Raw genomic sequence first — 13,609 nt, 5'->3', positions numbered from 1 at the left:
AATAATCACATGAAAGAAAGCTCAACATCTTTAGTCATTGGCAAAATAAAAACTAAAACGTGGGTGTGACATCACAAACAATGGCAGATTACGAAGTTCCAGGAGTTGGTCTTAACACCAAAACAGCAATTAAGTTGTAAAAATTATAAGAATCAACTATTTTGGAGCTCCAGAGCCTGATCAGACACTTAGAGCAACCAGGGGAGTGCTTGATGAAGGGAGAGTCTGCATAACTCTGGTAAGAGAGAAGAATGTGCAAACCTGCTACCATTCACCATTTCTCAGGTTTACTCTGGCCATAAGGATGGTGGCCTACATTCTTAGAATGGCTGGTGTCAGAATGGAGAGTAAAAAGACAACCTACAGACTGGGAGAAAATATTTGCAAATGATTTGACCGACAAGAGCTTAATTCCCAAAATATACTAATATACAAACAGCTCACACAGCTCAGTATCAAAAAAAAAAAAAAAAGAAAACCAATCAAAAATGGGCACAAGACCAAAATTTCTCCAAAGAAGACATACAGATGGCCAACAGGCACATGAAAAGATGCTCAACATCACTAATTATTAGAGAAATGCACCCAATCAAAAATGGGCAAAAGATCTAAATAGACATTTCTCCAAAGATGACATACAGATGGCCAAAAAGCACATGAAAAGATCATGTCAACATCACTAATTATGAGAGAAATGCAAATCAAAACTACAATGAGGTTATCACCTCACACCGGTCAGAATGGCCATCATCAAAAAGTCTGCAGACAATAAATGCTGGAAAGGGTGTGGAGAAAAGAGAACCCTCCTACACTGTTGGTGGGAATGTAAATTGGTACAACCACTATGGAGAACAGTATGGAGGTTCCTTAAGAAACTAAAAATAGAGCTACCATATGATCCAGCAATCCCACTCCTGGGCATATATCTGCAGAAAAGCATTATTCAAAAAGACACATGCACCCCAATGTTCATTGCAGCACTATTTACAATAGCCAAGACATGGAAACAACTAAATGCCCATTGACAGATAAATGGATAAAAAAGATGTAGTACATAGTTCAATGGAATATTACTCAGCCATAAAAAGGAACAAAACAATGCCATTTGCAGCAACATGAATAGACCTAGAGATTATCATACTAGGTGAAATAAGTAAGACAGAGGAAGACAAACATCATATATTACTCATATGTGGAATCTAATTTTAGAAAATGATATTAATGAACTTATTTACAAAACAGAAACAGGTTCACTGATTTCAAAAACAGACTTATGGTTACCAAAGGGGAAATGTAGTAGGGAGGAATAAATAAGGAGCTTGGGATTAAAATACACACAGTACTATATATAAAATAGATAACCAACAAGGACCTACTTTATAGAACAGGGAACTCTACTCAATATTCTGTAATAACCTATATGGGTAAAGAATCTGAAAAAGAATGAATATATGTATAACTGAATCACTTTGCTGTACACGTGCAACTAACACAACATTGTAAATCAACAATGTTTCAATTTAAAGAAAGAAAAGAATGGAGAGTAAAAACCTGTCCTCCAAAATTGGGGTTGTGTGTTTTGGTGAATTTGTCATTTTCAGTGCATCAGTGTAGGCTCGTGCTTTTGTTTTGGCCTCCTCTGCTGGCAGCAGCTTCCCCGACACTATCTCCTGTAAGATTCAAAGAAACCAACACACTTGTAATTAAATTATTTATACATTTGTTTATGGCTCCAGACATTTAAGGACATCCCTTGTAGGTAACAGCCTGACTGAAGAGATAATGGAACAGAAACATCAGTGATCCATCACAACAATATATACAGACTAGGCAAAATTAGTTTGGAAAGCCACTATACAAATGGGTGACTGCATCCCTCAACAAGTGAAAAAAAAAGCAGTCCCTGATGAGGGGGTGAATCTGATTTCCAGAGTTACCACATTAATGATACTCAAAACATCCAGTTATTTAAAAATCACAAAGTATACAAAGAAATAGGAAAATATAAATCACTCACAGGAAAAGACACAAACCACCCCTTAGGAAGCTCTGACATTGACATTACTAGTCAAAGAACCTATATCAACTATCTTAAATATGCTCAGTGTGCTAGGAAAGAAAAATGGGAAAAGAAAGAAACTTAGGGAACAGATGTATGTACAGATAGAGAACGTTAACAAAGAGAAATTGTAAAAAGAGCTAAATAGAATTTCTGGGCCTTAAAGTATAGAATTCTGGAACTGAAAGTAAAATAATTAAAATTAAAAGTTCACTAGAGGGATTCAACAGATTTGAGCAGGCAGAATAAAGAATCAGGAAAATTGAAGATAATAAGACACTCCAAAGAGCAGGCAAAGAAATTAAGAAAAAATGAACAGAACCACAGAACCTGTTGGGTACCACACAGTGCACCAATATATGGATCACTGGAGTTCCAGAAGGAGAAGAGAAAAAGTGGCAGAAAAAAATTTGACAAAATAGTGGAAGGAGACATTCCAACTTGGATGAAATCTATGAATACACACATCCAAGAAGCTCAATGAACTCCATACATGAAAAACTCAAAGAGTCTGATACATAGACATGTTATAGCCAAATCACCACAAGACAAAAACAAGGAGAATTTTTAAAGCAGCAAGAGAAAAGTGAATCATACATCCAGGGGCCATCAGTATGATTAAGAGTTGATTTATCACCAGGAATCATGGAGACCAGAAGAAATGGGATGACATAAAGTGTTTTAGGTTTAAAACAAAAACAAACAAAAGACAAACAAGTACTCTGTATCTGGAAAACCATCCTTCAAGAATGAGAGAAAAATTAAAACATTCTCAGATAATCAAAAGCTAAGAAATTTTATTATTAGTAGACCTCTCATATATTAAATGCTAGAGGCAGCCATTCACACAGAAATGGAATGATACTAGCCAGTAATCTGAAGTCATATTAAGAAATAAAGGACTTTAATAAAGGTTACTGTACAGTAAGTCCCCTACATACGAACCTTCAAGTCGTGAACTTTCAAAGATGCGAATGTGCATTCAGATGTCCAATCACGTAAGTTAGTTCACATGTCTGGAGTACATTGTCACATGTGTGCATCCTCTACAAGTGGTTGTGCTTTTGCGTACTTTACTTCTGTGTGAAAAGTATTATAAACCTATCATGGTTCAGTACTATATAGTTGATTGTGTTAGTTGAGTACCTAGGCTAACTTTTTTGGACTTAACGAACAAATTGGACTTACGAACGTGCTCTCAGAATGGAACTCATGTAGCAGACTTACTGTATATGTAAATATGAATGTTAGTATTATTTTACATTTAGTTTATAACTCCTCTTTGTTTCCTATATGACTGAAAGGCAAATACATAAAATAATAATTATAAATCTAGATTAATATTCACACATATATAGCATTAATCTGTGAGAATAACAATATAAAGGAGGTAAGAAGGAGATGTATAGGAACAAAATGTTTGTATACTATTGAAATTTAGTTGGTAGAATTCAAACTGTGTTGTTAACACACACACACATAAAAGGAAAGTAGAGGGGGATCAAAATTTTACACAACAAAAAATTAACTATTACAAAAAGACAGTGATGGAGACACTGAGAAACAAAAAAATATACAACATACAATAATCAAATAGCTAAGGTGGAAAGAAGTCCTTAACAGTAATTACTTTAAAAGTAAATGTAATAATTTTTTCAATTAAAAGGAAGAGATTTAGGAATGGATTAAAAAATAAGATCCCTCTATATACTGTCTATAAGAAACTCTGTTTTAGATATGAAAACAGACAGAGGTTGTAAGACTAGCAACCTATTATGAATTTGTCAAGTTAACCTTTATCAAGGGGAGGAGAAGGTGCCAGATGGTACGTCACCATTCAACAAAAGATCACAAGAGGAACTGAAATAGAGAAGTTTATTACTCACAAGTCCTGGAGGGAGTATCTGGTATAATCTGAGGGACCTGAAGGGGAGATCAAGACAGAGTACAGAAAGAGAGAGGCAGGACCTGGAGCACATGCGTTTATTAGAGTCCATGGATAGAGTGCTTTGGGGTTCCTGGGCTAGGGCTGGATTGGTTAATTCAAACTAAAAGGGCAGGGTTTTCGTAAGTTATATGGAGGTCTTACCTAGGGGGACATAAACAAATCGCAGTGGAAGGCAGAAGAGACTGTTTAATCACAAGAGCTGCTGGGAAATCATATAAGGAACTTACATTTGCTTGTGACTCTGCAGGCTGCTGTTTAGGGCATGTGCTTGAATGAGGGGGCTAGTGTCAGTTTAAAGTCACTGCAGGTTTCTTGGCCAAACAAAATGGACACCAAAGCAGTAATACCATGGAGTAGTTTAACTCAACTCTTGACACAATCCTATTAAAAAAGGGACAAAGCCCTTGGGTTAAACATTATCCAAAGAAGATATACAAATGGCCAATAAGCACATAAAAGATATTCAACACCATTAGTTATTAGGGAAATGCAAATGTAAACCACAATGAGATAGCACTTCAGACCTACTAGGATAGCTATAATTTTTTTTAATTCAAATTAAAAAGTTTTGGCAAGGATGTGGAAACATTGGAACCCTCATTTATTGCTTGTGGGAATATAAAATGTTACAGCTGTTTAGAAAATCGATTTGAAAATTCCTCAAAATGTTTATCATAAAGTTACTTAATGGTCCAGCAATTCCCAGAAAGTCCACCAAAAAACACTGAACACATAGGTCCACGCGAAAACTTGTGTACAAATTTTTACAGCAGTCCTTTTCGTAATAGCCAAAAGGTAGAAACAATCCAAATATCTGTCAATTGATGAATCTATAAATAAAATATGGTATATCCATATAATAATGTTATTCAGTCATAAAAATATAGGAATTATTGATAGATGCTACAGCAACAATGAATCTTGAAAATATCATGTTAAGTGAAAGAAGCTAGACATGAAAGGCCAGACATTGCAGGATTCTGTTTATAAAAAATGTCCAGAATAGGCAAGTCTATAGGGATAGAAAGTAAATTATCAGTTGCCAGGCAGAAGAGGGGTATATGGAATAGGTGCTAATGGGTACCTCATTCCTTCTGGGGTGTTAGAAATGGAGAATTAGATAGTGGTGATGGTTACACAACTTTGTGAAGGTACTAAAAACCATTAAATTTTACACTTTAAAAAGGTAAAGTTTATGCTATGGGAATTACATCTCACCTTATATATATGTAAATAAAGTATGTATGAAACAATCTGTATATATTTTCATATATATACACATATATATGAAACAAAACTAAAACTGACAATTGATATGTTTTACCCCTCCATAAAGTTGAGAGAGAGGTTGCATATCCAGAATGGCCACTAATGCTTAATCCTACATCATGAAGATGGTCCTAACCATGAGAATCTTTGTGTTCTGTATTCTGTGTTAACTAAATAGGTATGAGAATGATTGCCATTCTGAGATGTCAGGATGTGAGGTATGATTGGCTTTATATCCTTACAAAGCTGATGTACATGCTTTGGAGCTGGTGATGTTCTTAAGTGAGGGAAGGTATAAAAGATCAATTTCCTTGTTCAAAAATGCACAAGTACCCATTAATCATCTTTCTCTGAGATTAAAATGGATTAGAGGAGAATATTTTTCTTTTAATCCTAAAAACAAATATTCCCCGAGTCCACTAGAGGAAAATTAATTTTACTGCATCTCCTTAAACATTTTCTTAAAAATTTTTTTAAGTATTGCACCTACACAAATACAATGTTTTGATTTCATTCCAGAGATACAATTTATAAAGTTTATAACCTAATAAATATATAAGCATGCATTTAACAAGTTGATTTTAGAGAGACATAGTGTCAATAACCATGTCCTTATGTGATTTCTAAAAAAATAATTCAGTCTGAATTTCTTTACACTGCTTAGATTTCCCATGCTAGAAAATCTGTTTTAAAAATAGCACTTAGTGTTCTAATTCTCCTAATTTAGTGTCTGGCAGCTGCCCACTTGCAACTATGTAAATACCAAATTATTCCATCTGATTATCAATTGCTTCATTAGTTTTCTGCAGGTTAATTGCATTTTAGATCATACTTTCAAGTTTCATATTATATCAGCAATTTTCTAGCTCATATTTAATACAAGCAATTTAATCAAAATGTTGCAAGTGTAATCAGAGTACAGTGATGGACATTTTTTCTTTATTAAATATCTTGCACCCCCCCACAGCTTATACAACATAAAGTGTTCATTAGTTCCTAAACAGTACCTCTGTGTTTTCACATTAATGCAGCTAATATTTGGATGTGATGGCAGGGGAAATAAAACAAGACCTCATAATTGCCATCACATTTCTAGACTCTTCACAATTCACATCTTATTCTGAATATTTATTTATTTCTATAACAGCACCCTTTCTCTCAATAGGAAAGCTGCACTAACCTCTGAACTGATTTCCTGCTTCCATGTTTGTCTTGCAACTCTCCCTACTCCACCCCAGAACTCTTCTCCATTTAGGGTTCTGACTATCAAGTTAAAGATGTAAATGGGATCATGTCATTCCACTACTCAAAATCTTCTAGTCACTACCTATTTTCGAATAAAATCAAAATCTTTCGATGGCCTACAAGCATGGATGTTATCTGCACCTCCTCATGATTCTGATTTTATTACCTTCCCGCTATTTTAGATATACAGTAACCTTTATTTTTTGGACATTAGGCCAAATTTGACAATAAGCCCATTCCCACCTACACCAGTTCTGCTTCCTCTGCCTGGAATTATCTTCTGATATCTACTTAGAGTACTACATCACATCATTTTACTCCATGATATGCTCAAGTAGCTCATTAACAGTGAGGCCACTCCATTCCTAAGCAATTTTACATCTCATAGCTTATGTTCTTTTCCTTGTGTCGATCTTATTTTCAGCAAGCTTCTTCCCTTAGCCCTAGGGTAGCTACAGCAATGTCAAGCGTAATGTCACTTTAACCTCCTATCTAGTAGGAAGAATAAGTAGGTGTCCTGAGTCTGTCTTTCTCTTACACTAATGATAACAGGATGAACTGTGGTCAAGGGGATAGGATTAGAAAAAAAAAATTGCCTGCTTGTGAAATTGAGAACAGGTTAAGTCCATCCAAACTGAGTGAGCTAAAAATGAGGAATAGACAGTTTCCCACAGAGATGAATATATTCTTTTATCAGTATGTGAGTAGATTGAAGACAGGAAGAAACAAACACTTCGGTAAATCGGTAGTGTGCAAATATCCTACTAAAACTAAAAATGTATATGTTTAAATAAAGATAATATTTCAGAATTCCAAACTTTTATAAGCTTATTGGAGAAATATTGGAAGATCAAGGAAATCAGTGTCTTGTTTAACTCAAAAACCTAGAGAAAATTTTTATTAGAATTTTGATACATATGGACAATATAGATACTCTAAAGTGCTTATTTGCCATTTGTGTAAATTTTGGTTTGTCCGTTTTAATTAATGTTTGCTACAGTTTTACTCTTAAAAAGTATAATCTCAAATAATATCTTATATTTTGGCACTAAATTTGAAAACATAAAGAAAACTTTCTTTGCTTTCGTTCATAACAGAAATAATGCTATCTTGTTCACACTCCTTTTTACCACTGTTTTCAGCCTTTTTTCTCAAGAATTACGTTTTCTCATTGTATTCTTGTACATCCAGTCATGAATTTCTGTCTGCCTTAATTTTATTTGTCTTTCTACAAGAGATCTAAAGAACCAAGCCCATCAAAATAGAAGAGTATCAATAAACTATCACCAGCCTTTACAGGAAAAAGTTAGTGTATTTGCCTATTCCGTGTCCTTTTTCGTAGCATATCTGAGAAATGATTATATTAAAAACAGGCCCAGAGTTAGGCAGTAATATTGAAAATGACAGTAGGAAAAGGAAGTAAGTTTGTCATGGAGAAAACACTAGCATGGACTAGTCTTCTGTTCATAACAGGCCTGGCTGGAATGTGGTCGGTGTTCATTTCTATTATGTTTATTTTCTAATTTCCTGAATAGCTATCAGCTTGAACATTCTTTTAAAGATAGAATTATTATTGGAGGAATATGAAAGTTGTTTACTTTCTTTACCTTTTATGATTTTTAGAAAAATCATTTATTTATATAGGTGTGTATATATATATATATATATATATATATTTGGCCGTGTTGGGTCTTCGTTGCTGCGCACAGGCTTTCTCTAGTTGCAGTGAGTGGGGGCTACTCTTCGTTGCGGTGCGCGGGCTTCTCATTGTGGTGGCTTCTCTTGTTGAGGAGCACGGGATCTAGGTGCATGGGCTTAGTTGCTCCGCAGCAAGTGGGATCTTCCTGGACCAGGGCTCGAACCCATATCCCCTGCATTGGCAGGCAGATTCTTAATCACTGCGCCACAAGGGAAGTCCCTACTTTTCTTATTTCACCTGTTTTTTCCTTAGGAAATGTATAAAGGCAAAGATAGGAAAAGTATAAATTATTTTTAAAGATATCTCATACATTTATTAAGTGATCTGCACCCTTCAAGTACAGAGATGTGTCATATTATTGCTTTAAGTAAACACTCAATGTACATTTAAAAAACTTGGTTTAGTTTAGTTTTCTTCAACTAAAAAATTACGGATTCATAGTTTTCATATTTGGTAGATGAATATTATACTATTAAGAGCCAAGTAATCTTGAAATACCTGAGTAAATTTATTAAGTGAACAAAACTGGGCCTTTTAATCATTTGCAGTTAGGGAAGAAGAGGAGATCATAGCTAACTAAAAGAAAGATTATTTCCCAATCATCTCTTTCTCAGTCCAATATATTCTTGTATAACAAAAGATGCTGCAGTGGTGGTGGATTACGTGTCCCAGCAATGTCCCACACAAGTGTTGTCAGGTTAAAGGAAATTTTACTGACCTCCTGTCAAGATGCAGGAATAGCAAAATACACGCACAAGGAAGGCTAATCCAGAGAGTAACCTGCAAGTTCTCTCTTCTTGGCTTCTCAAATGCACAAATAGGTGATGAGCTCCCTGCCATCTTGCTTACCTTTCTTTGAATTGACCTTTATTCACAATTACTTTAATATTCCATTCCGAGTTTGTCTTTGACCCCCCTCCAGAAGGAAGCATGAATGTGCACTTCCAGTTCCAAGGTATATGTAAAACTATCACAAAATCCATAATTTTATGCTCATTACTTTCCTGTTTCAGTTATACAGACCCTAAATTCTCTAATCTCATATGCTTGTAAAATGAATTAAGAAAAAGAAGTAACTCACGTTTATTAAATTGGGAAATACTAGTAAACACAAGGGACCCTCACTCTTACCTGTGATTGTAAGATTTCTTTGCTATAATGTAGCCCAAAGCAATAGAGGGAAAAAAGGGGAAAAAAAACCCTGAATCAATAAGTGTTTTGCTTTTGAAAAAAAGAGATAAACATTATGTACTTCCATGCAGCTGTCAAACAACAGAGAAAACTGACTTAATTAGGATAAACTCAAGGTCAGTTTACAGGGCTAGGCATTGATGACTAAAATGTCACCTATTGACCTCCTCAAATAATTAGATTCTCCATTTAAATAGTCACTGAGAATGCATTTTAAAAGGCAAAATAACTGCCATTAAACCATTCTGTTTTATTTGAGGTCTCAGATACTGTTTTGTCACCTCCATAGTGTGCTGTTAGTAATTTAAATAATTAAGCTTTGGAAGATTGGTATGTTAATTTAAACTTCTCTGACAATTGTTCTTCCTGTTTTTTTGCCATGTGTCATTGCCAGTAATTTCATAAACTGTGGAAGCCGTGAGGAAAGAGTTTATAATTTGCAATGAATTTCTCTTTCTGTTGAAAATGAGAACGATTATAAAATTTTATTTAGCCATTTATCCAAGATGGTAATACACTACACCCAGGATTATAGGCCTGTAAGTTTGAAATCTTTCAGTGATTTAACGCTACTGTCCTCTTCCAGCTCCATGGTAACCTGATTATACTGTCTTGAAGTAGTAAACATACTGCCTGATATCTAAATACATGCAGAACTTTTGCCAAAGTCACAGCATTTACTTATGAATTTCAGTGGTGTCGGTCAGGGGAGTGTCAGTGAAAGCCAAGGCTTTAACTTGAGTCTTGATACTGATCACCAAAAGAACTTGGCTGGAGACAATGTCTTTAAGCCACAGATTTTGCAGGTGAATTAGCGAATTAAAGGTGACAATATGAATTTTTTAAAAGTCTGAATAAATGCAAGTGTAGGCAGTAACCCAACCTAGGAATCAGAAGACCCAGAACTAGGCCATGTTCTATACTTTGAAACTTTGGGGAGAAATACATTTACCTTCCAGAATTTATTTACAGAGATTTTGATTTAATATGAAATGAGAAAGTATAGGACCTACTATAAAATGCAAATATAGTTAGGTACTTTTTTTTTTTTTTTTTTTTGTAGTACGTGGGCCTCTCACTGTTGTGGCCTCTCCCGTTGTGGAGCACAGGCTCCGGACGCGCAGGCTCAGCGGCCATGGCTCACGGGCCCAGCCGCTCCGCGGCATGTGGGATCTTCCCAGACCAGGGCACGAACCCGTGTGCCCTGCATCGGCAGGCGGACTCTCAACCACTGCGCCACCAGGGAAGCCCAGTTAGGTACTATTAACAGATGGGAAAAGAGGCTTAAAGAAATACAGTATTCAGTACAAGTTAGTAATTGGGAGGATAAGGATTTAATACCAGGCCATTGGATGTCATACATAAGCCACAAGCTTAACTTTTTACACAACATTATATTTGCTCCAAACTGATAATTTAGGGGTCAAGTAGTGGAGGTAAAGAAAACTCAAAATGAATAAGTCATCTCAAATATTCCACTTTCTTCCTTTCCCAGAAGTGACCTAACTCTCTTTATCTCTTACTGGCCAGGGCCATTCACTCTGGTGCCTACTAGAGAGGTCATGGGATCACCCCCTGCTCCATCCACAATAGTCAAAGCCATCTTAGCTATCTTTATTTACACAAGGAAAAAAGAAGGTAACAGTGAATCTATGAAAAAAAAATCTTTGAAAACATGGGAAAAGAGGGTAAGCCCAAGCTAAGTGTTTTGTAATCATTTTAATTCTAAAGTTGGCTGATGAATTAAAATATTATGAATTATTTGACATGCTTACAGTGAAGAGACCTCTCCCCTTGAATATGGGCAAACTGTGTGACTGCTTTCACCCATTGTATATGGAGGAAATGATGTAGTTCCATCTTCTGGGCCCAGACTGCTTTCACTTTCTGTCTCTTATGACACACATCTTTAGAACCCAACTATCATGCAGTGGGAAGCCCAAGATACACTAGGAGCCATGCAGGACAGTGCATTCTGCAACTCTAGCTGAGCTCACAACCAACAACCAGGAGTGGTTCTCAGCAATGTGAGTGAGACATCTTGGATATCCTGCCATGTTGGACTTAAAATGGCTCTGTTCCCAACTACTCTCCAACTGCATTCACAATGAAAGGCATCAAGCAAGAACTGCCCAGCTGATCCTAGTCAACTCAGAGAAACATGATAGAAAATAATACATTTTTTTGCTTTAAGCCATTACATTTTGTGCTGTCTCAAATAGCAAGAGACAACTGGAGCAGGTTATCATACACCCAGTTATCTATCCAACACAGCAAGTGTAATGCTTTATACCAGCTAAAATATACCTGCACCTGGCATGGCCCAACTCTGGCATCTGTTTAAAACTTGTTACCCAGGATCCTGTCATAACTTGACCCTTAATCAGTATCTTGATGTGCCTCAACTATTTTGGATTTCTCTATGAAGAACTTCTGCAGGCAGTTCAAAATTAAGTAAATTTTACCTTCCTTCACCATGTCCATTTCTTCCTATATTACTTTCTCAGGTTAATGGAAATAGATCTTTAGAGGATATGTGACTCTGAAATTCTGTTACTTTTTGCTTGAAACGTTTTTGGAATCTAACCTCTTTCTATTACCATATATTGATTAAAGTGTTTCATATCCAGAGTTTCTCTGTCCAATTTTCCACTTACCAATTTATCTTCTACATAGTTCCTTGGACTATTTTTCCGGAAGCAAAACGTAATAACGCCATTACTACACTTAGTTGATTCATTGTAGAAAACATTTTTTTCCCTCAGTCTGCAAGATGCCGGGTAGAAGTTGCACTGGACAGATCTCTGAAGGTTCAGACTTCGGGACTAACTAAGATTCAGAGAGCCAATACATGTCTTTGCAGGAATAAAGCCACATTAAAAAAATAGTAAGAAGAAATCCTTAGGTAATATTAACAATGACAGATACTGTTCTAAACATCCTACATATTTTTACTCATTTAATCATCACAATATTTTTATTAGGTAGGTACTATTATTATTCCACAGAGGTTAAATAATTTGGACCTACTGCACACCTATATCCCTTTAGAATATGAATGCTTGATAAGCATTTGAAATCTCTAACAGTTTTCATAGATGTCATGAGATTTATGAAATACATGGAAAAAAGCAAAGCATATAGATTAGGAAATCTAGGTCTGCTTCAAAAAATCATAGTATATAGATATCAAGTTGCTCCATCAAAGCATAAGAGTATACTGGACAGGACTTCAAAGTCATCTCCAGAGCTAGGAAAATTTTTGAAAGCATACATTTTCATAAAAGGAGGAATTTTATGGGAGCAGCTTCTGTAAAAATGAAATAAATGGTATAGAAGGTGTGTCCTAGAATATAAACTCATGATACTGGTCAATTTTTATTAGCACTTCTCACCTTTTCCCCCTAAATGTGCATAGGTAAAAAGATACATATTAGAACCCAGAGTAAAGGATGTGGGTCACAGTATCTCTTTATTCTGTCCCTCCTAATATATGTTACATATATTACACATGTATAGCAGAAGTCATAGAAATTTTATTTTTTTTCTGAGATTTTGGACTCAACTCTGAAATTTGAGGACAATAGGAACTCTTGAAAAAGAGTAACCCAGAAGCTGACAGTGTCACTCACCCTCAAGCCTTGCTGAGAAATACACTAACTCCTTAACATCACTTTCTTCACCCCATCCTATCTATATAATCAGAAGAGACTGGATAATCTATATAATCAGAAGACTGGAATTCACTGATAAAGGGAAATCATTGGAGTGGTGAGTCCTTTGACTTTTCCTATGACTCTGTTGAATATGAATAATGAAAATAAGATTTTTCTTATACTTGAAATTTAAAATATAAGAAGGGTGACTTGATATAAAATGGCTGAAAAAATGATGAAGTGACATATAAAGACACTTCTATTTTAACAGAGTCCATATTTTTTAATATATTAGTATCAAATAGTATAGAGCAGTTTAGGAATAACAATCAATAGCACATGTGACAACCCAGTTCTCCACATATTTCTCAAGGTATATTTTCTTTTTAAATTTCTACTTTAGTTTGTTTGAGAATTAGCTCCATACCTTTATATGGTATAATACCACTACTTTTTTATTTTATAAGAGAGTATTGATCCCTACTATGGAAGATAGAAATTCTAACTCACTTGGCATCTCTCCATTGCTGACCTCAAATATG

General features: G+C 35.3%; 1 long non-coding RNA gene across 1 annotated transcript; it reads right to left on the bottom strand.

The window, feature by feature from the left end:
* Positions 1–1,576: 1,576 nt before the first annotated feature.
* On the bottom strand, positions 1,577–12,254 carry LOC125961859 (uncharacterized). Its single transcript, XR_007472935.1, has 3 exons — positions 12,069–12,254; positions 4,235–4,388; positions 1,577–1,670 (listed from the first exon to the last, which is right to left on the bottom strand). It is a non-coding gene; the product is annotated as an uncharacterized LOC125961859 (long non-coding RNA).
* Between the last annotated feature and the right edge of the window lie 1,355 nt (positions 12,255–13,609).

The sequence above is a fragment of the Orcinus orca genome, chromosome 17, assembly GCF_937001465.1.
Source record: "Orcinus orca chromosome 17, mOrcOrc1.1, whole genome shotgun sequence".
NCBI classification, from domain to species: domain Eukaryota; kingdom Metazoa; phylum Chordata; class Mammalia; order Artiodactyla; family Delphinidae; genus Orcinus; species Orcinus orca.
This window is presented reverse-complemented; position numbering and strand designations above follow the sequence as displayed.